The sequence below is a fragment of the Nomascus leucogenys genome, chromosome 3 (assembly GCF_006542625.1).
Source record: "Nomascus leucogenys isolate Asia chromosome 3, Asia_NLE_v1, whole genome shotgun sequence".
Classification (NCBI taxonomy): domain Eukaryota; kingdom Metazoa; phylum Chordata; class Mammalia; order Primates; family Hylobatidae; genus Nomascus; species Nomascus leucogenys.
In genome coordinates, this window is record NC_044383.1 from 111,225,680 (window position 1) to 111,253,560 (window position 27,881).

At 37.0% G+C, this 27,881-nt stretch overlaps 1 protein-coding gene across 1 annotated transcript in view; it reads left to right on the top strand.

The window, feature by feature from the left end:
• The window catches only part of RNF217 (ring finger protein 217), a 136,406-nt gene that overhangs the window by 9,490 nt on the left and 99,035 nt on the right, over positions 1 to 27,881 (top strand). The window lies entirely within an intron of this gene.

Consider the following 27,881-nt stretch of genomic DNA (forward strand, 5'->3'; position numbering starts at 1 on the left):
GGCCGATTTACTGTTAAGTTTTAATGGCAACATACTCTCCTGTTTTCTTCCGAAGTTTCTGGTCATTCCTTTTGTCAGAACTTTCTTGTATTTTATCATCTCTTAATGTTGGTGTCTGTGTGGTCCTGAGCTAAACCTCTTCTCTTCTCACTTTGTATACTGTTAGTGGGGCCATCTTACCCACTCTCATGGTTTCAAGTAACACCTACCTGTTGTTGATTCCCAAATCTTTGTCTGTATCCCCAGTCAACAGTGTCATATAGCCATCTCTCTCCTGAACAATTGTAGTGGATGTCCTATACATAGCCACCTTAAACTTAACTTCTCAAAACTAAATCCCCCTTTCCTCTTCTTGTTTGCCACGTGCTCAAAGCCTTGCTTCTTTTTTGAGATTCCCTGTTTCCATTAGTTGTACTCAGGTCAGAAGCTTGGGGGGTCATCATTGAGCTATTCTCCCTTATCTCCCACATCTAATTAATCACCAGGTCCTTTCAATTCTTCATCTTTAAAATATATCTGTATTCTTCTATGCTGATTCTATTTCTGCTGTCATTTCCCTCGCTCAGGCCTCTACCATTTCTCTCCTGGATTCTTACGAGAGCTTCCTACTTGGTCCCAGTGATGCTGTCTTGGCTGTCTCCAACTTACTCTCCACACATATGCCAGAGGGGTCTTTATAAAATGCTGGACCAGTCTTGGCACTCTCCTTCTTAGCCTTTCAACACCTGCTTCTTGCTAATAGATTAGAATTTAAACTTTATAACAGTATCTCATGTCCCTGTGCATTCTGACTCCTGTGTGTCCCTCTGAGCTTTCTTTCTCAACTGTCCCACTACACCTATAGAGATATTAAATTTTTCCTTCTTTCAATGCTCCATGACTCTGAATTATGAGCCTTTGCCTTTAGTGACATGAAGTTCTGTCTTAGGGGAATCCTCTTTCTTTGCTTGCTGCCCTAACTCTCTTTGCCCCATTCACACCCATTCTTCTAGTTCAGCTTAGACGTTCTTCTGAGAGAATCTTCTTGACCCCCTATATCTAAATTAAGCATCCTTCCTATATTCTTTGATAACCCTCTTTACTTAAGGTTATCAAACTATATAGGAATCTTCTATACAATTATTCTTGTTTCACTATATTTAAATCGCCTGTTTCCTGCTCTGTGCTTCCATTAGACTGCAAAGCTTGATGCATGTAAAGACATTATTAATCTGTTTTTTACTAACTAATTTCCTAACACTTTGTGTGTTATATATACTCTATAAGTAGAGTGGATGTTTAAATTTATTCCACAAATAATTAATACACTAGGAGCTAATATTGTCAATATGTAAACTATTTGAATAGATAGGCAAAGTGATATTTTTAAATGAAAATTTCAATATTTCATTTTCTTGTTTAAAAACCTGTAAGACCTCCTCATTGCTTCACATAGAGATCCCAGCTCATAACACTGTGGATAAGATTTGGCCTCTGCACCCTCTTCAGTCCCTTCTTCTATCACTCCAGCTCTCCTCCTTCCAGCCATGGAGTGTTCTTCTCATGGTTAATTTCGCTTCACTGACTCAGTCTTCCTTATATCACCAGCCTGAGTTAGTCCTGCTGTTAAGGTTCTTAGAGTCCTTTTTACTCTGCCACCACTGTATTTACCTCTTTTTATAATTATATGGTATGTGATAATTTGATGTTTATTACCTTGATGCTCCCCCATTATTCTTTGAGCTACTTTCATAACTAGCACCTAGCACAGAGCCCAGAAGAGAATAGGTGCTCAATAAATATTTGTTAACGCCTGAATGAATGATTGAAAATAAATTATAATATGTTTGCTATAAAAAGTAAGGTAACTATTTGAATCTGAACTTTTGACATCTTATTCCACAATTCATTTATTTAGATTGGTGCAAAAGTCATGGCAGAAACCGCAATGACTTTTGCATCAATCCAGTGAACTACTGTGGCCTGAGTCTTTATGCTAGCATCCCATCTATCACTGAGGTGTGTCTTCCTTAATTACAATACCTGTTCTGGTTCCTGGCTCCTGTTTAACAGATTCTTCCAGAACCTAAGAACATTAAAAAAAAAAAGAATGATTTTATTTTGATGATGACATTGTGGGTCAGGAATTTTGGAAGGCCTCAGCCAGTCAGTTCACTTTTGGGGTTTGTCATTCGGTTGTAGTCAGATGTCAGGTCACTCACTTGGCTGGCAGCTGATGCTGGCCGTTGTCAGTGAGCTCAGCTGTGGCTGTCTACCGAGTGCCCACACATGGCCTTGATAACATGGCAGCCTCAGGGCTTCTTACTTGCAGGCTGGCCTTCCCTGGAGCCAGCATCCCAAGGGATGTGGAAGCTGCATGACATTTTCTGCCCTAAGTTTGGCCCTCAGCATCACTTTGGTGAGGCAGTCGTAAGCCTGCCCAGATTCAAGGGGAAGGGACACTGACCTCAACTTATTTTGGGCAAGTGTCAGAGTATTTGGGGCCATATTTTAAAACCTCCACTACTTAAGAGAAAAATCAAGAATGTGGTGAATTAGCTTTTGAGCCTGAATTTTAATTAAAAAAAAATTTTATGTCTTTTCAATCATTTAATTAAATATTTCCAATTCATATCATTCTATTGGTAAATACTTTGGTGGTGTGTTTTTTGTGCTTTATCTTTAAATAATTTAATAATACAGATTCACTTAGTTTTAAAGAAAACTTATGTGAAAGCTATTATCTTTTAAAATTGAATATTTTGGGTAGTTCCACTATAATTGAAATACGTCAAGGTGTCAGGGTCAGCTTCCAATAATTCTGATTAACAACACTTAATATTATTCTGTATAGCATAATTTCCTTTCCATTAGAGTATATCAAAATTACAGCTTCAGCTGTAGTTAAAATATTTGAAAAACTTAGGAATATCTTTGTTAATAAAAGGAGTTCATGTAACAGATTTATTTTTGTAGTCTAGATATATTCTGTATAGGAATAGTGTTGTATCTAATGACACTGCAGAATTAACCATCCTAGTCAATCTTTGTGAAATTGGCCTACAGTTTGTTTGTGGTATTCTAGTTTGTGTGGGTGATGTTATCATGTGATTTGTATCTTCTTGAATAGATGGCTGTTTATATTTCCAGAAGCATAGATGTTGTCCTCGAGTTTCTTCCTGTTAGAGATCTGTATTCTCTGGAACAGAAGAGGCATATTGCTTTTATTATGTTTGCCCCACTCCACCTTTGCCCCCTGGCTCAGGTAACTAAATTCTGGGCTTTTTCATTCATGTGAATGACTAATCCCTTTTTAAATCTTTCTAAGCTATTTGCCTCAATAATATTCTCTACTGTAAGATTCAAAAGCTAATTATAGGCTACCTGGCAAATTGCTTCCTTTTTTGTGGTATTGATTCTTGCTTTATTTACTCACATGATTATTGGCCATACTCAGTGTTCATGAAACTCATGAGCTCTGAGTTGTATGTGGCAAGTTTAATCACCACAGCTTTCCCCCGGTTGCTTAACAATTTAAAACAGCAGGAAAAATGAAGCAATTGCTTGTAAGCCATTTTTCGTAATGTTTAGAGTTTAGCGTATTATTAATTTATGTTAGTCTAAGTAGAGCTATTGGGTGAAATCACAAGTGACTCTGATACGGCCAGATTGTAGCCCATCTTTTTCAAAGTAATTAATTAATGAATTATTCATTCATTCATTGAGACAGTGTCTCACTCTATTGCCTGGGCGGGAGTGCAGTGGCTCAATCATGGTTCACTGCAGCCTCTAATTCCCAGACTTAAGCAATCTTCCCACCTCAGCCTCTCGAATAGCTGGGACTATAAGCGTGCACCACCATGCCTGGCTAATTATTTTTTGTTTGTTTTTAGTAGAGATAGAGTTTTACCATGTTGCTCAGGCTGGTCTTATACTTCTGGGCTCGAGCGATCTAACCACCTGGGCCTCCCAAAGTGCTGGGGTTACATGTGTGAGCCACTGCAATCAGTACAGTTTTTTCATATGAATATATAACCAAAGTGGGAAAAGTGACTTCGATTCTCTCTTGGTGGAAAACAATAGGTGCAATCCCAAAATTCTCATTTAATCCTACTTTTAACTAGTTTTACTCTTAACTTCAGTGTTTTATTTTTGCTGTTATCATTTTTCCACCTCAAGATTTTTTAAAAATATTTTTCCTATGTTATCATTTTTCTTCCTCCAGATATTTTTTAAAACAAACACTTTGAAAACAGTAGGCTCCTAAAATTAAAGAAAGAAGTATATTCCATGTGTCTTCAAGTGTTGGTGCTTTATGTTAAACTTATATGGTATATGTGTATGTGTGTATATATGTATACATAGACATATGTATACATACTGTTTGTCAAGTTCTCACGGTTATTTTTGTGTCACAAGGGGAATATTTGCTGATCTTAATTTTTAAAAATCTAAGCCTAGTCATTTCCAGTTAATTTCATGTATTACAGGTGTAGTTTCTTCCCTCCCTCACTTGCTCCCTCCCTCCTTCCCTCCCTTTCTCCCTTCCTCCCTTCCTCACACTGTCGCCTGGGCTGGAGTGCAGTGATGTAATCTTGGCTCACTGCAACCTCCACCTCCTGGGTTCAAGCAATTCTCCTGCCTCAGCCTCCCGAGTAGCTGGGATTACAGGTGCCCACCACCATGCCCAGCTAATTTTTTGTATTTTTAGTAGAGACGGGGTTTCACTGTGTTGGCCAGGCTGCTCTCAAACTCCTGACCTCATGATCCACCTGCCTCGGCCTCCCAAAGTGCTGGGATTATAGGTGTGAGCCACCACGCTTGGCCTATTTATTTATTTTTTTAGATAGATTCTTCATAGTGATTCTCTTGCCTCAGCCTCCTGAGTAGCTGGGATTACAGGTGTGTGCCACCACACCCAGCTAATTTTTTGTGTGTGCTTTTTGTAGAGATAGGGTTTCACCATGTTGACCAGGCTGGTTTCAAACTCCTGGCCTCAGGTGATCCACCTGCCTGGGCCTCCCAAAGTGCTGGGATTACAGGTCTGAGCCAATGTATCTGGCCTCAGGTGTAGCTTAAATCAACCAGAATAGAAAACCCTTGGGTTTACCTTTCTTTTGTTCTTAGTTTTTATTATGTCACCTTTTGAATCATTGAGGCTTTTCCTTCGAGATGAAGGGAAAGCTTTGAAGGAATGCTAAGCAGGAAAACCCTGAAAGGATAGTAATTTTTTCCTGATACTTTGCTCGTTTTTTTGTTTGTTCTCAAGATTTTTGAAAACAAACTGTTCATACATGCTTTTCTCTTTAAAATCACTAGTATATCTACAAACTAAAAACTTGGAATCAGAATTTTCCATCCAGCTTAAAAATCATCCAAATGAAAGCTTCAGAGAGAGTTATTAGCCCTTTTTAAAAATAATATATGGGCCACATTTTCTTAATCCAGTCTATCGTTGTTGGACATTTGGGTTGGTTCCAAGTCTTTGCTATTGTGAATAGTGCCGCAATAAACATACGTGTGCATGTCTCTTTAATAGCAGCATGATTTATAGTCCTTTGGGTATATATCCAGTAATGGGATGGCTGGGTCAAATGGTATTTCTAGTTCTAGATCCCTGAGGAATCGCCACACTGACTTCCACAATGGTTGAACTAGTTTAGAGTCCCACCAACAGTGTAAAAGTGTTCCTATTTCTCCACATCCTCTCCAGCACATGTTGTTTCCTGACTTTTTAAGGATGGCCATTCTAACTGGTGTGAGATGGTATCTCATTGTGGTTTTGATTTGCATTTCTCTGATGGCCAGTGATGATGAGCATTTTTTCATGTGTTTTTTGGCTGCATAAATGTCTTCTTTTGAGAAGTGTCTGTTCATGTCCTTCGCCCACTTTTTGATGGGGTTGTTTGTTTTTTTCTTGTAAATTTGTTTGAGTTCATTGTAGATTCTGGGTATTAGCCCTTGGAATACTATGCAGCCATAAAAAATGATGAGTTCATGTCCTTTGTAGGGACATGGATGAAACTGGAAATCATCATTCTCAGTAAACTATCGCAAGGACAGAAAACCAAACACCGCATGTTCTCACTCATAGGTGGGAATTGAACAATGAGAACACATGGACACAGGAAGGGGAACATCAGACACGGGGGCCTGTTGTGGGGTGGGGGGAGGGGGGAGGGATAGCATTAGGAGATATACCTAATGCTAAATGATGAGTTAATGGGTGCAGCACACCAACATGGCACATGTATACATATGTAACAAACGTGCACATTGTGCACATGTACCCTAAAACTTAAAGCATAATAATAATAAAATAAAATAAAATAAAAAGTTTCAGGCCGGGCGCGGTAGCTCACGCCTGTAATCCCAGCACTTTGGGAGGCCGAGGCGGGTGGATCACAAGGTCAAGAGATCGAGACCATCCTGGCTAACATGGTGAAACCCTGTCTCTACTAAAAATACAAAAAAAAAAATTAGCCGGGCACGGTGGCAGGTGCCTGTAGTCCCAGCTATTCAGGAGGCTGAGGCAGGAGAATGGCGTGAACCCAGGAGGCGGAGCTTGCAGTGAGCCAAGATAGCGCCCCTGCAGTCCAGCCTGGGCGAAAGGGCGAGACTCCATCTCAAAAAAAAAAAAAAAAAAAGTTTCAAATTTTTATAAAGGGATTATCATTTTTCTGACCACACTTCCAAGTAGTTTTCTTTCTACTCTTTAAAAATACAATGACTAAAATATCAATGTTGAATAATAAGATGAAAATTTTGAATTTCATTAATTTTACACTAAACACAATGTTGTCCCATCACTATTAAGAGAAACATATGTAGAACTTGTAGAATTGACTTTGAAAGATGTGTTGATGCTCAAATTCAGTGAAAACCTTCATAACCAATATGGCAGTCTAGGAAATGAGTATGATAGTGTAAGTTTAGAAAAATAACTTTTGATTTAAGAAACTGTTTTAATTTTTCTTACAAAAGGAGAACAGAATCTCTCCTTTTATTTTAGAGATAATAAAGCAACTAGAAGGAAATGAAACATCCATACTGTAACTTGACTTTATTATCTTTACATGAATAAAAATTATACTAGTAAAAAAATAAAAAGATAAAAACAAAAATAATATAAAACATTAACACTTTCTGACTAGTTGCAAGATTGACATCAGGGAAAGTATAAATGTACTAGCTGAATTTCAGCCACAACCTTTGCATAATTGATAGATGAGACACCAAAGTAAGTATAATGATTTAGAAAGCACAAGCAGCAGTGCGTACTTGTGCATCTCTTTGCCTGTATGAGGTGTCTTTTCAGTTATAATAGTTGTTAAAACAAAGTATTAAAATAAATTGAACATAGACCTTAGAAGCTTAGGATCACTAAATGCTGAACAAAGATTATAAAATAATGAAGCCAGTTCTAAAACATTGCTTTCACAATTACTGGTGACAGCAAAATGTTTTATATCATTAATTCATGTATTAAAATTAAGATGCTGAAAAAATCATGAGAGCATTTAGATTGCTCTGTTCTAATATGCTTTTGGCTTATTACAATCTAAATGGATTTGACAGAGCTCTGTTGGTTTGCTTAGGGTGGTAAGGAGGTCAAGGTCAAGCAGGCGGTCTCCTCACAGCCTCGTTAACAGCATGCTGACCTGTGGCCATAAATTACCCTTAACCGTGCACAGTCATATCATAAAGTGTCTGCTTCTGGTCATAAGACTGTGACTGAAACAAGATGGAGAAATTACTGTTAATCTCATCACCTCTTCTGAAAAAACAAATTGAAGCACATGTTCAGGTTATTAGTGAGTTGCAGAGATTTTACATAGAGAAATCTTTTCTTCCACTGGCTAAGACATTCCTTCTTTTTACTGTGGTCAAACCTTGGTAGATCTGTTCTCTAGTATACAGTTGGTTTAAGAGAATCAAAAGGGAGGAGAGCTGGCATATTCTTATTCTGTTAAAGATAAAATGATAAAAACATTAAAAAAGTAAATACTGAGCACAAAATATTTGCTTAGCACCATGCTAATCATTATGATAAAAATAAACAATGTGTCCCTATAGAGTAGTCCATAGTCCAGCTTCTTAGGAAGGTCAGAGCTTTAGTAGGTTAAAATAAAGCTCTCCAGGCAAATATTGGGCCATGTATATGAATAAATTGTGTTACAGGATTCCTTCTGTGCTGATTCACCAGTCAGAAATCTCTTTGGCCACTGCTGCCTCTGCCTGGGCCTCACTCAGGGACTTCTGGGCTTGCTCCACCTGCTTAGCCTGGCAGGCTGCATTCCACTTGTGCCCCAGACCAGATCCTGTGCCCACTGTGGCTCTGCGCTCAGCCCATGGATCAACTAGACATGCTGTTAGCGGCTTCCGCCTTGGGTGCCAGCAACTAGATGAGGGGAATGTGGTGGCGCCTGATAACTCAGAGATGCTAGCTGTTGTGGAGCCCCAAGGGGTGTTACAGTTCTTGCTTGTGGAGTCCCAAGGTCTGAGTCCCCAAGAAATGTTACAGCTCTTCACTCCCATAGCTCATTGAGTGGGAACATGTTACAGCTTTCTTTTTCCCATAGTCTGACAAGCGGGACTGTGCTACAGCTCCTTTATTATTGTCGCCCACAGCTCAGTGGGCAGAAGGGAGGGTTACAGATCATTCGTTCCTGGTGCCTGCAGCTCAGTGAATGGGAGGGTTACAGCTCATTTGTTCTCACTGCCCACAGCTTGGCAAGTCTGGGCTGTTGTCCTGTGACCAAGAGGTATAAGATACTTGGACACCAGAGAGTGAGTAAGGCAGAGAATAATTTTATTGAGCAACAGAAGCAAAGCTGTCAGCGGAGAGGGGACCCTGAAAGCAGATCCCCTTTCTGCCTGTGTGGCTGAGTCCAAGGTTTTTATGGGCTTGGAATGGGGGAATGCATGCTGATTGGTCCATGGGTGGTCTTTGGAAAAAGCACCATTTGATTGGCTAACAGGTATCATCCAGAAGAAACCAATAGAGAGAAAGAGTGTGATGGTGATAGAAGTTCTCATTCTGGTCATTGACTATCCAGAGCTGGCAGTTTTGTTTTCAGGCTTCAGACTGTCTTGGCTTGAAGGTCAGGGTTCACCAGGGACCTGACCCTGTCTGCATACAAATTTGTCTGTCTCCTGTTATTATCAATTGTGTGATGCTGATTGTTGACTTAAGGTGTTCTAGGAAGAGAAAGCTGTCTTTGTAGGAGTAGAAAAAGTTAGAACTTGGCTATTGTCTAAAAAATGGTTGTTGCTGCACAGGGAGGGCAGGAGAAAGGAGTTAGGGGTGGTGGGCAGCTCTCTAAGTGAGCAAGCATGTGGAAATAGAGAAGGTGTGGAAGTGACCATGACTGGAGAGGGGTTCAGAAAGACAATGTGGCAAATACAGGTAGAGAGATGAGAGTGGAATGGTGACAGCAAGAGTCAGTAGAACAAAGATACCAGCACGGCATAGAGCACCAAAGGCAGAGGGACCTGAGCAAGTGTGCAAAGCCTGGGGTTGGCATAGGCATGGCATGTTTTAAGAACTGAAGGAGGCAATGAGGCTGCAGCAGCACAGAGAGCAGAGGGGAACCTGAAAGAGATGACTTACAAAGGTAATATGAGGGTCAGTTAGTATAGATCCTCCATGGAAATTATACTTTATTTCAACTATGATGGTAAATCTTCGGACGGTTTGCTTGAGCTGTAACATGACAATTAGTGCTTTAAGAAGATTCTAGCTTCTGTATGGAGAATGAATTGTGTTTAAGGGTTGAGTTGGCAAGAGTAGAAGCAGGGAAATGGGTTAGGAGGCAATTGCAGTAGTCAGAGGTGACAGTGGTTTGCACTAGTGTACAAGTGGTGGAGATGGCTCTGTCTCGTGTCCTATCACTTACTGGATCTTTGCCTTTAAAAAGTGTTGGAAGTGCATTGTCTTTAGTGTAGCAGAACGTCCTTGCAGCCTTTCTGTTGAGACATCCCAGGTTTTACAACTCTGTGTATCAGCTGCAGTTTTTATCTTTCAAGCAACGTAGGATTAGCCTCTGTTCAACTTGATTCTCTTGTATTTTACCCATCTTGGAGGAATTTTTTGTTTGTTTGTTTTTAATATTTGGTTTCAGAGACATGTAAAAAGTCACTGGCCAAAAAATTTGGAAACATCTTTTGCGAAGATGTCCATAATTATTTCACTGATTGTCAGAATCAGTTTTTTCAAAAAAGTTGAGCCATCATCTGCTTCTCAATATTTTGCAATTTGCTTTTTTTAGTCTTTCATTAATTTGATGCTCAACAGTTTATCTTCATTACTTTTTAAAACAAATAGGAACTACCACCCTTCCCTTCCCAGAAATAACAAAGGTCTTACTGGCCAACCTTCAGTTCTAAGGAATGTTATTGGAATTTTTTGGTAATTCTATTTAGTTCTTGTTTTTAGTTTGTTGAATTATTTTGGATAACTCATTTGCTTCCCCAGTTAATTCCTATTTAATTACACATATTCCTCTCTTCCTTCTAATTCTTTTTTTAGATAACAGTGTTCCCTTCTGGTGTGAGTTCCACATCCTCTACCTTTAATGGCAAAGGCCTTGGGGTCATGGCTTAACCATACAATAGCTGTTTTGATCGTGCCTGTCCTTTTCTTTGTTTTTGGTTAGAGTGATAAAGTAACAACTTAAAGATTTTTTGTTGATTTTATGCTGAATGACTGAGTTGCCCCTCCCTCCATGCTTTGATTTGTTAATTTCATAGAGTCCTGAAATTTCCCTCTAATTACACTCTATATTGATCATAAAACCAGTAGTATTTCAGTGGGAGGTAGTAAAATGTCAATGTGATTTTAAAAAAATTTATGAGAAAGCCTCAAGTATTTATCTTTAAAATAGAATATGTTCCATGTGCATGTTGTCTGTATTTTAGAAGAACATAAACTCTGTACGTTTGTTTAATTACTGATTTCTCAGTTTTCTCTGCATATCTGGATAGATGCAATTTAAGGAGCAGTAATTTACTCAATTTAAAATATTTTCAAATTAGATGGTGTGAGCAGTCACAGACACTATATGGTGCTTAAGAATATTGTTTATAATGTTTGTGAAAAGATTGATAAAAATTAAAGTAATTAAAAAATTGATTTTATATTTTATGTTTAAAACATTCATTGAATTTGTAATATCTCATTTAACTGGATATTACATAACTAGAATTTTTCCCCATGTGAACACAAAATATCCGAGACGGGTTTCAATTAATTTAGAAAGTTTATTTTGCAAAAGTTAAGGATGCACTGTGGCATATCCCCAGGAGGTCCTGACAATAGATGTGTCCAAGGTGGTCAGGGTACAGCTTGCTTTTATACATTTTAGGAAGACATGAGACATCAATCAGTATGTGACCAAACACTGGTTTGGTGGTGGCGGGGGGGGGGGGGGGGGGTGACTTCCAGGCCATAGGTAGATAAGAAACAAAAGATTACATTCTTTTGAGTCCTTGATCAGCCATTCACTGAATATACAATTTAGTGTGGCTCAGTGAATCTGCCTTTTTACATAAACAGCAAGGCAGAGAAAGCAATCAGATATGCATTTGCCTCAGTTGAGCAGAGGGGTGACTTTCTGTCCTGGACTTGTGAAGATACGGTATCATATATTGCCAGGGTGAAAATCAACACAGCTGTTTAACATACAGTAAAGATCTTGGTCGGGGGGTGGTGACTCACACCTGTAATCCCAGCACTTTGGGAGGCCCAGGCGGGCAGATCACTAGGTCAAGAGATAGAGACCATCCTGGCGAACATGGTGAAACCCTGTCTCTACTAAAAATACGAAAAAAAAAAAAAATTTAGCCGGGTGTGGTTATGGGCACCTGTAGGCCCAGCTGTTCCGGGGGCTGAGGCAGAAAAATCGCTTGAACCCGGGAGGCGGAGGTTGCAGGGAACTGAGATCGCGCCACTGCACTCCAGCCTGGCAACAGAGGGAGACTCCGTCTCAAAAAAAAAAAAAAAGATCTCGAGGCCCACAGGGAATTTCCTTGTGGGCAAATTGTGAGGGAGGTATGTAGCTATGTCGCATTTTTTATTTTTGTAGCTATCTTATTCAGGAATAAAAGGGGAAGCAGGTTTGCCTGATGTAGTTTCCAGCTTGACTATTCCCTTGGCTTAGTGATTTTTGGGGTCCTGAGATTTATTTTCCTTTCACACTCATATTAATCTTTCTGTCAAGAATCAACTCACTTCAAAGTAAATTCAATGTTTGCAAGAAGTTTTTCTGTAAATGGGATGGGATTTAATTTTTGGATCATGACAGTTTAGCATTTTTCCTCAAAAGTACCAACTTTATTGAAAATAGAAGATATTTCATAAGGTAATACAAGATACTTTTTCAATATTTATCTCACTTTCCAGATACTTGGATATTTTCTATAGCAAAAATGTGGTCATTTGTACCTCATTTATGGGAAAATCCTGTAGTCTAATCCCCACCCCCAGCCTCCACAAAAAAAAAAAAGGATTCCTGCATTGAATTTTGTTTCAGTAACACATTTTGCTTGATAACTTATAATCAATGCCATTTTGTAGATAATTTATTAATAATATATTTACATATGAGTCTATGCTAGATCTTGCCTGAAAACAAACTATTAATAAACAATTGCTTTATGCACCTACCCTCTAAAGGCATTTGGTTTCTAGATGATATGCAAACACTGGTTTCTCAAGTCATCTTTGGTATATAATTGATACATTTATAAAGTAAAATATGTCAAAAGTTGATGACTTTATGGTATGTGAATGTAATTTACTCACTTACTGGTGAGAAGAATAGGAATGGGGTTACATTATTCACCTGTGTTAGTTACCTTTGATGAATATATTGAAGAGCTGTGAAGGGAATTCATTCATCTTTCCTTGGCTAGCAGGTTTGCTGCTGGTTCATGAAAGGGAAAGAAAAGGGAAGAAGCACGTATAGGTGTCACAATAAAAGGATCACTTCATAGAGTAATTTGTTTTAAGGAAAAGCTTTCTATATATTTCTTCTTCAACGCTCCCCCCCAACCACAAATAGAGGTTCTTGAGAGTCTATTTGTTTATGTATTGTCTTCAGAAGGGTCATAAATGCTCTGAAATTTTATGTAAAATCAATTTTTATCTTATGAGTGGGCCCATAACATTTATTAAGTCTTTGGACCATTACCCAAAAAGGTTTAGAGCCACTGGTTTTAAAAGGCTTTTGTGTCTTGTGATGTAGAGACAATCAGATTCTGGCGATTATTTGGTTTTCATGGTAACTAAGATGTGGGATAGAACTCTGACTGTGTACTTTATTTAGTATACAGAGGAGGACACAAATATGAGAAGATTAAGGTAGAGAGTGAAATATGGTCAGGACAAATGTAAATTTAGAGCCTGAGTGGTGGTTTAGTGGATTTATGTCCTTACTTGTCACTAATGAAAAGGACCTTAGAGGTTATATAATTAAAGGTAGATACTAAATACTGAAACTAATACCAGTCATTCTATTCCATCTTCTGTGGTAGCCTTCGCTTTCATAAGGGGGTGGGGGAGATACATAATGATGTTTTCACCCCTAGTAAAATTGATTAATTGATAATTTCCTGTGGTGCTTTGTGGCTATATTTCAAATGCAGTATTTGCTTACTGGCTCAGTAGGAAGAGGCTTGGCGTTACATGATTTGGGTTTAATCTTTGCCCTGTAATAACTATAAGACTCTTGGAAAAGATATTTAATGGGTTAGTGTCTTAGTCTGTGCTGCTACAACAAAATACTGAGACTGGGTAATTTATAAACAACAGAAATTTATTGCTCACAATTCTGTAAGCTGAGAGTTCAGCATCAAGGCACCAGAAGATTCAGTGTCTGGTGAGGGTCTGTTCCTCATGCATGGCACCTTCTGTGCATCCTCACATGACAGAAGGGGCAACACAAGCTCTCTGAAGGCTCTTTTGTAAAGATATTTATCCCGTTTATTAGGGCAGAGCCCTCAGTAACCTCCCAAAAGCCCCACTTCTTAATACCATTCACCTTGGGTGTTAGGTTTCAACATGAATTTTAGGGAGAAGCAAACATTCACACCACAGCAATAAGTTAAATCATTTTGTATTTTTATAGGTACAAACAAATTACTGGAACAGGGAAAAGTGCTAATAATGAGACGCACTTGTGTATGGGAACTTGGGACATAATTGTGATTGTGCTATAGTCAATAAAATAGAGTGGCCAGGCACAGTGGCTCATGCCTGTAATTCCAGCACTTTGGGAAGGCAAGATGGGCGATCATTTGAGCCCAAGTGTTCGAGACCAACCCGGGCAACATACAGAAACCCTGTCTGTACAGAAAATACAAAAAAGTAACCAGGTGTGGTGGTGCATTCCTGTAGTCCCAGCTACTAGGGAGACTTGTGGTGTGGGAATCACCTGAGACCATGAGGTCAAGGCTGCAGTGAGTTGTGATCACACCTCCAGCCTGGAAAACAGACTGAGACCCTTTCTCAGAAAAAAAAAAGAAAGAAAGAAAGAAAAGAAAATAGAGTGGAGGGGAGGGGACATTTCAATAAAGGTGCAAGGATGGTAGGCTTTCCATATAAAAAATTAGGTTTTCTTAATCTCATCATATGGAGAAATGAAGTCCAGATATGTTAAAGACCTAGATGTGTAATCAAATTTTAAGTGTAGTAATAGAATTGATTTTCTGATGTCTCTGTAACTTTAGTGTGGAGAAATATTTCTTAGAACCTGAGAAATACAACTCTGAAAGGAAATGAGTAAGCTTTATTCCCTCTAAGCAAAGAATTCTTGCAGGGGGAAAATGATACTATAAACTGAGACAAAAGACAATTCACATCTGGGAAAATAGTTTTATAATATATGTAAGACATAAAAGGTTATTATCCAAAGTATATACAAACTCATACGAATCAGTAAGCAAAAGACAAAGCACCCAATAGAAAAGAAATGCAAAGTTTAATGACATTAATGGCCAATAAGTGTATACAAAAAAGCTCATACTCATTCTTAGGTCACATGATCCATACTAATAGGATAATGCAAGTCAGCAAAACCAGATAGTGTCCCACACTTAAAAGTGCAAGATCCAAAAGTCTGGTGTGTACCAAGTGCTGGTTAGGATAGGGGAAAAAGGGATGTTTACACACTGTTCCCAGAAAAACTCCTGGACGTGTGTAAGATGTATGTATGAGAATATACATTCCAACATTATTGGAAACAAATTTGTTTTTCTTTTTTTTATTTTCAATTTTGGTGGACACATAATAGGTATATATGTTTATGGGTTATATGAGATGTTTTCATACAGGCATGTAATACTTAATAATCACATCATGGAAAATGGTATATTCATCCACTCAAGAATTTATTCTTTGTGATACAAATAATCCAATTATACTTTATTTGTTATTTTGGAAGTGAATTTCTATAATTAGGAAATGGATGAGAGAACTCTGATATATTCATAAAGTAGAATATTCAACTGCACATAATCTTAACTAAATCTCTACATATTAACATGAATATATGTATTGAAAATACAATATTAAGGAAAAGAAGATCAAGTTTCAGAATTTAAGCAGTTTCAAAGCAGTGAGATTTTAAGAACACATAAAGCCACAATATATTGTTCAGAGAAATGTGTATAGTATAGTAAAAAAAACATAAATCAGATTTATGAGTATCTAGCTCTGGGAAAGAAGAGAGATATAGCAAGGAATTATATTCTTTATCTCTAAGGTTGTACTTTTTATATAAAAAACCAGGAAGCAGAATGATAAAATATTAACATTTATTAATAAAGGGGTGTTGTGAACATGTTTATGTTACATTAATCAACTTTTTGGTATTTCTTTGATTTTTGGAAAATAAGTGCTGCTAAGATCTGAATGTTTGTTTCCTCCCAAAATTCATGTGTTGAAACTCAGCCATCAATGCAATAGTGTTAAGAGATGAGGTGGGTCTTTGGGAGGTGATATAGGTCATGAAAGCTAATTTTTTTCATTGCATTTTAAAATGAATTCTAGATATGTCACAAAGGCAGAAATGATCTTCTCCATTAGAGGAGTATAATTCAGATTGCATTCCTCAATTACCCTTCCAAGTACAAATAATGCATTTGTTTTCTCTGCCAGGCTGGCATTAGTCTTGATTTGTAACTTTTCCTATTTACAAAGCCAAAGATTGCTATTTCTATAAATGCCTTACCTTCTTTTGTGACCTTGTTTTTGGTGATTGTCAGGTTGACCCTTTTCCCCCCACATCGAGAAAGTTTTGTGGTTAGAAGAAAGGGAGGGCAGCCATCAGGCAACAGACTTCCTTTGATGTCATATTCAAGTACTGATCTTAAGCTGTCCTTTGGGTTTTTACAAAGATACTCTAATGCATAGCTTCCATCTGATCCCTTCCTCCAGTTGTCTTCAGCCTTTGCTTTAATGTATTTTGATTATTGTGTGCCTTATCTTCATGTTAGTAATCATGCCTAATCATTTCAAATAGACTTTTTAAAAGTTGAATTAAACCAGTCATTGGTGCAATGGCTTTCTTTTTGTGTCTATTCAAAAGAATTTCATAAGATCTATCTCTTCTCTGTCTTATGTCAAAGGCTGGCAAACATTTTCTGTAAAGGGCCAGATAGTACATATTTTAGGTTTTGTAGGCCAAGAGGCAAAATGAAGAATATTATGTAGGTACTTGTAACACAAGAGAAAAGACAAATTTCCACATATTTTATTGAGAAAATTGAAAATGTAATAGTATTAGTAATAATAACAAAGTATCTTGAAATTTGTAATATAGATTTACTAATGTGAATAATAGAATTATTTCTTTTGAGATAATGTTTTGCTTGCCTGGGGTTGAACATTAATGTTTCCTGTCATCAGTATTAATTGTAAATATTCATCTGTCATACTGATCTGTGTTGAAATGTTACATATTTTATATTTAAAACACCTTTTCACACATACAGGTTTCACCGAATATAGATGTTAGTCTACTAGCATGTATGTACATTCATAATTGGAAGTTTTTTATACGATTCTTTAGATTCATCTCTTGATATTTGCCTTTTAGAATTTCATTACAGTGCAAAATACTTCCAATTGAAGATTAGGTGGAAACTCCTCAGTTGCAGTCAAATGGATTTTTAAAAAATTCCTTATTGAAATATGTTTCACGTATCATATAGTTCACATATTTAAAGTGTATAATTATTATTTAGTATATTTGCAGGATATGAGACCAGTATCACTACCTAATTTTGAAACACTTTTTTATTCCCCCTAAGAGAAGTCCCATACCCATTATTCATCATTCCCTGCCCTCACCCCAGGCCTCCTATCCCCATCCTAAGAAACCATGAATCTAGTTTCTGTTTCTATAGAATTGCTTTTTCTGGACATTTTATATAAATAGAATCATGCAATATGTGGTCTTTTGTAACTGACAAACGGATTTTGCAATAAGGAAATTCCTGTGCACTGCATCAAGGTCCAAAAAATGCTGTTGGAAAGTTAAAATCATAAATTGAGCTCAGAAAATGTATCTACTGCAAATTAGTGTGAAAACAGAGATCTTGCTTCTTGTTTTCTTAAATTATTATTTGCTTATTTTTAGAGATAGAGTCTGGCTATGTTGTCCAGGCTGGCTTTGAACTCCTAGGCTCAAGTGATCCTCCTGCCTCAGCCTGTGGAATAGCTGGGACTATACCTTGCCTGGCTCTTATTTTAATTTTTGACAGGATGAGAAGTTGATATAGCAGCTCAACACTTGAATCTTGTGATTCAAATATTAGTTGTTACAATGGTTTTACTGCAATATTAACTTATACATTCTGCGGTTAGTTGTGATTTTAGATTGGATTAATTAATTTACGTTAGAAAGTCTGCAGCAAAAGCTAATTTCCAAAGCCGTTAGATTAAGTGTCCCCAACCCAGGGATCAATCCCTGGACCGTTAGGAACCAGGCCACGTAGGAGGAGGTAATGCTCGGGTGAGCGAGCATTACTACCTGAGCTCCGCCTCCTACCAGGTCAGCGAAGGCATCAGATTCTCATGGGAGTGTTAACTGTATTGTGAACTGCACATGCAAGAGATCTGGGTTGCATGCTCCTTGTGAGAATCTAATGCCCGATGATCTGAAATGGAACAGTTTCATCCCAAAACCATCGCCCCTGACCCCCATCCATGGAAGAGTTGTCTTCCATGATACCAGTCCCTAGTGCCAAAAAGGTTGGGGACCACTGCATTAAATGGTCTATGGCAGTTTTTCATATTCTGAAAAGTTCCACCCTAAGCTCAAAATACTGCAATAAAACTTTACGACTGCTAACCCATCAAATTACTGGGTAAGGCACATCAGGATATTCAGCTTCTACTCATGACAGAATTCACAGAATGATTGTTAAATCCATGAAAGCAAATGAATTTTATAAGTGACACGTTGGTTCAATAACACCTGATAGATTTGAGTATTTTTCACAAAGTACTTGCTGATAAGTAATACAGTGAATAACCACAACCGTTAAAAACCTTAAAATGTTCACTAGCTTTTTAAATTTGTCAAACTAAGCCTTTTTCTATCCTACACATTTTTGCCACCATCCATTGTAACACATTTTAGCAGATTCTACTTGAGATTGTACTGAATTTGTGTTTTCTCAATTTGTTTAACCTTTAAACTTCTCTAATTAAAGTTCTTTAATCGTTAACACCTTTAATCTTTGCCTGTAGTTATTCCACAGAGAATGTTCATTCATAGAGACTGATTTTCCAGGTCACTTCAAACTCAGCATTGACTCCTCAAATAAACAATAACAGTTAAACCGTATCTGTATGTCAGTTGACATGTAAAGAGCCAAGGAAAACAACTTGAAATCATTTGCCTTGTTTTTAAATTGCATGTTAATGTTACTTCCAAGTTTCGCAGCTCTTTGGACAGGGGTATCACCAAAATGCTAATAGTCTTAAACCAGTTTTTTTTTTTGTAAGCATATTATCTGCTACAGTATAATTTAATTACCTTGCCATTGGTAAATAGCTTTCTTTGCTTGTCTAACAAATGTGCCATTTGAAAAGTTACTTTGGTGCAGCTTCATTTTTCATGTTTACATTTCGTGAAGTTCTGTGTGATGGAATTTTTTTTTAATTTACTATTTTTTAAACCATCACTTTACTGTTAGTTGGTAATATTTTGATGAGCACTTATGCTAGTAATGTTGTCATGTATTCTTTTAGTATAACTACAGTCTCACTGCATAAAAACAAAGTTATTTGCCATGTAAATACATAGCAAAATAATCCACACTCCATTGTGCCTTCAAAGCATGACACTTGAAGTTTATTTATCTTCTTTCTTCTTTTGACATATGCAATAGTAATGAAAAAAGTAATGCAAGAGTCATGGTAAGGTAATATGCATGGTACTCCAAATGCTGTCAAGTTTTAACTGTCACTGTGATTCATAGTGAGCTGAGCGATGGTGGGAATCAATGAGAATGTCACCTATGATCTCCGTCACCACTCAGCTCTGCCATTGTCACACAAAAGCAGCCATAAACAGTGGATAAATGATGAGCATGGCTATGTTCCAATAAAGCTTTATTTGTAGACACTTAAATTTGAGTTTGATATAATTTTCATGTTATCAATTGTTATTATTATTTTCATTTTTCTATTTAGCCATTTAGAAAGGTAGAAATCATTCACAGCTCGTAGGCTGTACCAAACAGGCAGCAGGTTAGATTTGGCCCATGGACCAAATAGTTTACTGAACTCTGTCCTGTATTATTGATTTTTCTCTTTATTGGATCTTTCTTATTAGCATACAAACCAGCTGTTATTGTTCTCTTCTTAAAAAAAAAAAACCAACAAAATAAAGACAACAAAACCCCCCTTGTATGGCTCCATTTTTCCTTGCAGCTAGTGTTCCTCTTGTGTGCTTTCTTTATAATGTTTTGCAAAAGTTGTCTCCACTCCCATCTCTTATTTCCTTTCTTTCCATTTTCTCTTGAACCCATTTCAATCAAGCTTTGCCTCTGCCTCTCCACTGTAACTGCTTTTGTAAGTATCTGACACAATTTATCACTCTATCGTCCTTGAAATACTTTCTTCACTTGACTTCAAGGACACCATAGTCTTCATTTTTTTCCTTCCACACTGGATATTTATTTAATGATTTGTCGTTAATTAATCTCCTCCTGAGTTACTTCTTAACTTTTGTTTTAACTCTTATAAGTCTTGGTCCTTTTATCTTCTCTATGTATGCTCACTGCTGTTATTATCTTATCCAATTTCTGGTAAGTATTCTGTATCTGCCACTGGCTTTCTAATTTATATCCCGAGCTCAGGCAATTTCATGGAACTCCAGTCTTGTTTATACATCTATGTAATACATCTCCAATTGATTTTATAAGAGATATCTCAAATTTGACATCTCAAAAACTCAGTTCTTTATATTTCCCTGTAAACCTGTTTTATTTATCATTTTCACCTTTTCAGTTGATGGCCATTCCATTTTTCCAGTTGCTTAGACCAGAACTTTGGAATCACCTCTGATTCTTCTTTCTGTCATAGCACATTCTTATTTTTCATGTGTGATTGTTAGATCTACCTTTAAAATATAACCAGAATTGAGCCACTTCTCACCATTTCCCCTGCTACCACTGTGAACCACGCTGCCATCATTCTCACCAGGAATCTAGCAGTAAAATCTTAACTATTCTCCCTGCCCTAGTACCTTTGTAGAGTGATCTCAAGAGTGAAGCTGAATTGAGCACGGTGGCTCACGTCTATAATCCCAGCACTTTGAGAGGCTGAGGTGGGAGGATTACTTGAGGCCAGGAGTTCGAGACCAGCCTGAGCAACAAAGCAAGACCCCATCTCTACAAAAATAAAAATAAATAATTAGCTGGGCACAGTAGCTCATTCCTGTAGTCCTAGCTACCTGAGAGGGAGGTGGGAAGATCACTTGAGCCCAGGATTTTGAGGTTGCAGTGAGCCAAGATCACACCACTGCAAAGCCTGAGTGACACAGTGAAGCCAGAGAGATCATTTAGAAATGTAAGACCTGACATATTGCTCTTTTACAATGGCTCCTCAGAGTAAAGGCCAAAGATCTCGCAGTGGCCTGCAATTCCCTATGTGATCCATGACTCTGTTCCCCCACGCTGTTTCCGTTCTGACCTCCCTGACTCCATTTTCTATTCCACCTGCCGTTGCTCACTCAGAACCAGCTTCTCGGTTTGCACTTTCTCATATCACACCCATGTCCACATTAGGACCTTTCCAGTAGCTGTTCATCTTTCCCCTAATATTTACATGGCTAGCTCTCAATCTGTTTCCAGTCTGTGCTCAAATATCAATTTCTCCTAGTGGCCTTCTTTTAGCACCCCATGTATAAATGCTACCAACCCTCATCCCCCCCATACCAGCATTCTTCTTCTTTGTTTAATCTGTTGTATTTTTTATGGCTTTATTATCTTCTAATAATGATGTGTTTTATTTATTATATTCATTTTTGTTGTCTTTTTCTCCCTGCAAGGCTGTAGGCCATGAGGATAAGAATTTTGTTTGGTTTTGTTCATTCATGAGGACTGAGTGCTTGACATGTAGTAGGTGATCAACAGACATTTGTTTTAAATAGTATCTTGAAAACAATTTTGTAAATCATTTTTTCTATATCTAAAATTGTAGGATTTTAGAGCTGGAAGGGATTTTATGTTATAGTTTCTAAACCTGTGCTAATAGCCACATGGTACTATTCAAATATAAATTAAAATTAAGTAAAGATTTAGTTCCTCAGTCCTAGTAGCAACTTTTAAGGGCTCTTGTGTTCAGTGGCTGCTGTATTTGACCACTCAGGTATAGCACTTTTCTGTTATACCAGAAAGCTCTATTGGACAGCCCTGGGCCCATGGATTCCCCAAGGTCATACAGGTCATTAGTCCATGACTGATATTGAATCCAGGGGACTCAAATGATTTATGAAAATTACAGAGTATTCCTTCTCATATAAATGCCCTGGGGATCTTGTTAACATTGCAAATTCTGATTTACTAAGTCTGAGATGGGGCCTACACTTTTACAATTCAAACAAGCTACAAAGTAATGCCAGTAATGCTGACCTGCAGCATGACACTTTGAGTAGCAAGGCTGTAGAATGCTCTAAAATATTAAGGAATAACTCCTTTTAAATTTTAACTAGGACATGTATTCATTTTTACCGCAAAGGTATGTTTTGTAATTAGAATAATGTTTCCTAATAAAACTAGTTGAAACCTTAAATACTGGTTTTGTACAAAGCCACATATATTAAAACATGTTCTCTATTCCCAAATGAAAACTTGATAAATAATAGTCAAGCAGGAGAAAACAAGAAACTAAGAGGCTATAGAACATTGATTTTAAGAATGTACTTGACATAGGCTGGTTTGTGGTTTACATTTCTAATGCTGTGTAGATGTAATGGCTATTCTGCTAATGTCTATAGCAAGATACTGGATTCGGTTAGCTCATTCTAGTGTATTATATAATAAAAGTTTAGAATAGTGAGAAGAGGGGAGGTTTTTCCTGTTGAAATTAACTTGTTCCATTTTGTTTCAGAATGTGGATTTGATTTTGCAAAGTATGGTACTATCTTTTGAATGATAAAAGTACATTGAATTTTTCTGTTCCAAATTTTGTAAAGAATAATTCTTTAGCAGAACATTCTTTGTTGCAGTGATTTTTTTTGTCAAATTCTAATTGTAAAGTAATTGGGTTACTTTAATAAATTACTAGTTAGTAAATGTAATAAGTTTACTTTAAATAAATTTAATAAATTTATCCTTAGTTGCTTATACAGATGACCACCCATCTTTTACCTAAAACGATTTATGTCTTTGATGATGTTACATTTAGATATCAGAAAAAGACATTGCCATGAAGCTGTCTAAATTTTCCAGTGTAATAGAATATTTGTTCATTTTATAGACTGAGAAACAACTGTCAGTGGTCCTGCCTACAGTAGTATTATTGGAAAATTTATAGAGCATAATCAAATAATACATATTTTGTAATAATTGAGTTCAAATTGTAAAATGTACTTGATATATGAACTTTCTTTTGGTCTCTACTGCTGGCCAGTTATGCCTAAAGTTGACTTACTATCAGCAACGCATGAGGCATCTATTAAAAAATAGATTCCTGAGGTCTTGCCCCAAGAAACTCTGATTTAGTAATTCTGGGATGTGTCCCAGGAATCTGTATTTTTAACAAGTATCTTGGGTTTTCTGACTAAGTGAACAATATAAATAGAGTGCTTAGAACAATAACTGGCAGATAGTAATTACAAGTAAATATTAGATCTTCTCCTCCCCTCCCCTCCTTTCCACTAAAATTATTATCATTAGCCCATCTGTTAACCAAAATTTGGTTAGGTTTTCCTTTCTTTGATGAAGAGGCTTAAGAAATATGAGAGAATAAGATCATTCCTCAGTTGCGCAAATATTCACTGAGGGCTTTCTAGTTGCGGCACGCACTATTCCAGATCTTGGCAGTGCAAAGGTGAACCTGACATGTTTTTAAGTCAGGGAATTGTAGCCTATTCGGGTAGATATATAAGTAAAATCACTTGTCTTACAGTGTAATTGGTGCTACATTAGAGCTGGGTGCAGGTGCTGGGCGGCACATAGGAAGGCCAGGTAGGCTGGCTGTTTGTCAAAGAGTTTTGTAAGGAATAGTGAGGCCTCAGATGAGATCTAAGGGTAAGTAGGAGTTAGCCAGTTAAAGAAGGGGCTGCGTAAAGAGTGTGTCAGGGCTAAGAGCACCACAGCTGAAAGAGCATACTTCTTCAGTGAATTGCAGTGGCTTAGTAGAAGCAGGGGATCCTCTGGAGAGGTGAGTAGGAATTTGAGCCATTAATCTATGACAGGGAATTGAGGCCCTTATTCTGCAGGTAGTGGGCAGTGATTGAAAGTCATTGAAACAACATTTTGCATTTGAGAAAACAAATTACTCTGGCTGGAGTGTGGAGAAGGGAATGGAAAGAGGGAAGGGGTCATGATGGAAGGAAGAGGAAAAAGCAAGTTCAGAAGAAGATGGAATTTTAAAATATTAGCCTAGAGAAAAAAATATATATAGGGGATGTGTGTGTATCTTTTTGTTTTATAAATGTTTAAACATATTTTTTAAATATAGGCAGAATAGTCTAACCCCATGTGCCTGTCACACAAGCACAACAATTAGTGACTTATGAGCTATTTTGTTGCATCTCTATTCCCACTCACTTCCCCTTTCCTTTCTTATTTTGAAGCAACATCCTGATGTGATTTCATCTGCAAATCTTTCAGTATGTATCTCTCTAAAGTAAGGACTTATTCTTTTGAACGGAAACATAATTCCACCTAAATAGTAATCATTTCTTAATATCATTATATATCTAGTCAGTGTTCAAATTTCCAGTTGCCTCATGAATGGTAGACTTCACAAACTTGTAAGTGAAATAACTAAGACTGTCCAGACTTCTGACTGCAGATGTGTGAATCTGTTTTCTCCCATACACAGCTGCTTTGCTGCTCCCAAATTGGAGAAAAAAAAGTTAGTTACTAGCATGATGTTAGGTAGATGCAAAAGTTTCTACAACCTGCTTTTTGTATATATCCTGAAACTACTACATCCTGAGCTGCCCAAGTGTTTTCTTTGGTGCTAATAAGTGCTACATTAGGCAGTTGTATGGCATTATATTTCCAACTATGCTTTCATCTTTTTTAGGAGTAAGAATTATACTTGAAAAACTGTACACCTGTTACTTGAGCCTGAATTTTATAGCTCCATGGCTGACTGTTGGCAGGCTCAGGGATTTGGAGCTTACTATCTAAAAGAGAGTACTGAGAAAGTTGAGGATATACTACAAGAATTTTTTATGATCCAGGAATAGACAACTTTGTAAATTCAGGCTACTAATGTTGTGTAAAAATGGGATGTTATGTATCCAAATATTAACCTATGGATAACTTATAGTTTCTATTAAGAAAAATTAAAACAAGATTATTTCTTGTTGTTGACTATATTTGTACCCTTGAGTAGGGAGATGTTTGTGGTTTGTCAGTTATTTATACCACCACCATCTTCATCCATATTTTATTAAAAGTTAGTGTACTTTTATTGCCCCTAAACTCTTTTACAAATTTTATTTTGTGAAATATTACACATACAAAAGAGTATAACACATGGTTATAGTTTTAAAAACAATAATAAAATGAAAGTTCACATAAAAAATGAATAGTAACAATATTAAAGGCCATCCTGGTGCCATCCAAAACGCAGTGTGCACTCTGATTCAGAGCTGAACAATGTCCTGGATTTTACCGAATTATTTGTTAATTTAGTTTCATTACAAATGTATGCATCCCTATACACTGTTGCTTAGTTGTACACATTTTTAATCACTTTTATAAAAATGAAAACATTCTTTGTATGTTTTTATAAAAATTTTACTTTATTCAAAGTTAACATTTTGAGATTATTTTATGTTGTTTTGGAGTTTGTTGTATGAATATAACCCAATTTACTTATACTTTGCCTATTGAAAAACATTTGGAGGGCGGGTGCTGTGGCTCATGCCTGTAATCCCAGCACTTTGGGAGGTCGAGGTGGGTGGATCACCTGAGGTCAGGAGTTCGAGACCAGCCTGACCAACATGGCAAAACCCCATCTCTACTAAAATTACAAAAATTAGCTGGGCGTGGTGATGGACATCTGTAATCCCAGCTACTTGGGAAGCTGAGCTAGGAGAATCACGTGAACCCAGGGGGTGGAAGTTGCAGTAAGCCAAGATCGTGTCATTGCACTCCAGCCTGGGTGATGAGCAAGACTCTGTCACAAAAAAGAAAAAGAATCAAGAAAAGAAAAACATTTGGAATATTTCTGGTTTTTTTTTCTATTTCTCTTATAGACTATGTACATGTATAAGAATTTTTCCAGATTTTTTTAATCTGAGAAAAGTATCGTTGCTTCACAAGGCCGTGAATCTTTAACCTCGCTTGGTATTGCCAAATTGTTTTCCAGAGTGGTTGTGCCAGTTGATACTCGCTCCCACAGCTGATGAAAGTTCCCATTGCTCCATAATCTCAACAGTACTTCGCAGTATATTTAAGTGTTTTGCCAGTCTGCAGGGTATGAATAAACATCTCGTGATTTTATGTATTCATTACCCTCATTTATAATTAGCTTGAGCTTTTTTTATTTTTGAAGATTTTTAATTTTGAAGATTTTTTTAATTTTTGAAAATCATTTATGTTTTCTCTGATGTGCTTCTTCTTATCTTTAGCCCATTTTTCTGTTTCTCTCTTGGGTTGTCTCTTACTGATTCATAGGAGTTCTATTTTTTATACCCTTAATACTAATCTTTTGTTAGTTAAATGTGTTGTGGATATCTTCTACCAATTCATGGTTTTCTTTTTCTATATTTATGATGTCTTTTTATGAAGAGTTTTAATTATCTTTAATCCATTGCAATCTGAATTCTGTACCCACAGCTCTATTGACATTGGCTCTTGAAGGCAAACTTCATAATGAGGGGAAGAGTAAAGTTTTGTGTAACCTGAAGCATATACAGTATGAGCATACTCTTTAAGACTAAGTTATAAATATAAAGTTAGATGCAGAAGTAAATGATTAGAATGAGGCTATAAATCACAGCAATTACAAATTTTAAAAGCTACCAAATACTACAGATATTGCACAGTTTTAAAATATAACATTCCTCTTAACTGCCTTGTATATCTTTATATTACTTATCTATTTTTTACTATATAAAGCCTGATTGCCTTTGTGTAATGAAAATTTTGTAATGTAATTTTGAAAGTTGGAATATAAAAATGATCCATATTTTCTTTAAATCATCTTATTATGGTTTAGTATTGACAGTTGAGATGCATAAAATATGTTCCTTTTCACAGAGACTTGTTTGTAGCACTCCTGCAAATTTATGTTCTACAAACATGGACGTGCTGGTAGATTCTATTTTTTCATCATTTCTGTCAAAAAAGAATTTGTTTTCTGTTTTGGTCCGGTGTGTTTTCATTTGTTAAACTGATGAGAAGAGAATTTCTGTTTTGACCAGGCATAGAAAAGAGAAGCCTCTGTTTAAAATGTTCTGTTTGATGATTGAAAGGATTTTTCTATAGAAGAGTTCATGGCTCCATATATTTCCATGTATGGCTGCTTCACTACTCGCATGTTCATGTTCCCCACCTTGAGCTTTATAGAACATGTTGTATTACAATCCTGGTGCTTAAGTCATGACTCCAGGTAAGTCAGCACAAAAGGATGGAAGATATTCCTGGAAATCATTCCTACCCTAAGGCTCTGCCAATTACTTAACCATACTCAAAAGTGACTGTAAATCACATAGACAGGTTCGCACAACTCAAGAGTTAATATATTCCGAACTCAAATGCTTCTTAGGCAAATCCGAAAAATGACCACTCATAGCTGTAGTAATGACAGCAGACACATTGATGGAGGGGAAGTCAGAGTGGAAAGTGACAGGGGTCTTAACCAATTGCAGTTAAATCTCTCACTCCTGCAAAAACATCTGACGCGTTAAACACATTCCTAGGTCCTTGGCAACAGCCTGTGGCGATGAGATACCCGGACACTAGTTTCAGGGTAAATCCTGCATCTTTAATCTGCTCACTCTCTCTACAGCCCTGAACACTTTCCCTTGCTTGTTTTCTTTACTTTCTCACCTTTAGTTGTCTCTCCCTCAAAGGCTTCTCTAGACTCTTCTAACTTAATGTATTTCTCCAATATCTGCCTTGCTTTTAATTTTTCCATCCTGTAAGTATCCCTTTGACCTTACGGATCCCACCGCTTGAACTGTCCTTATCTGTTC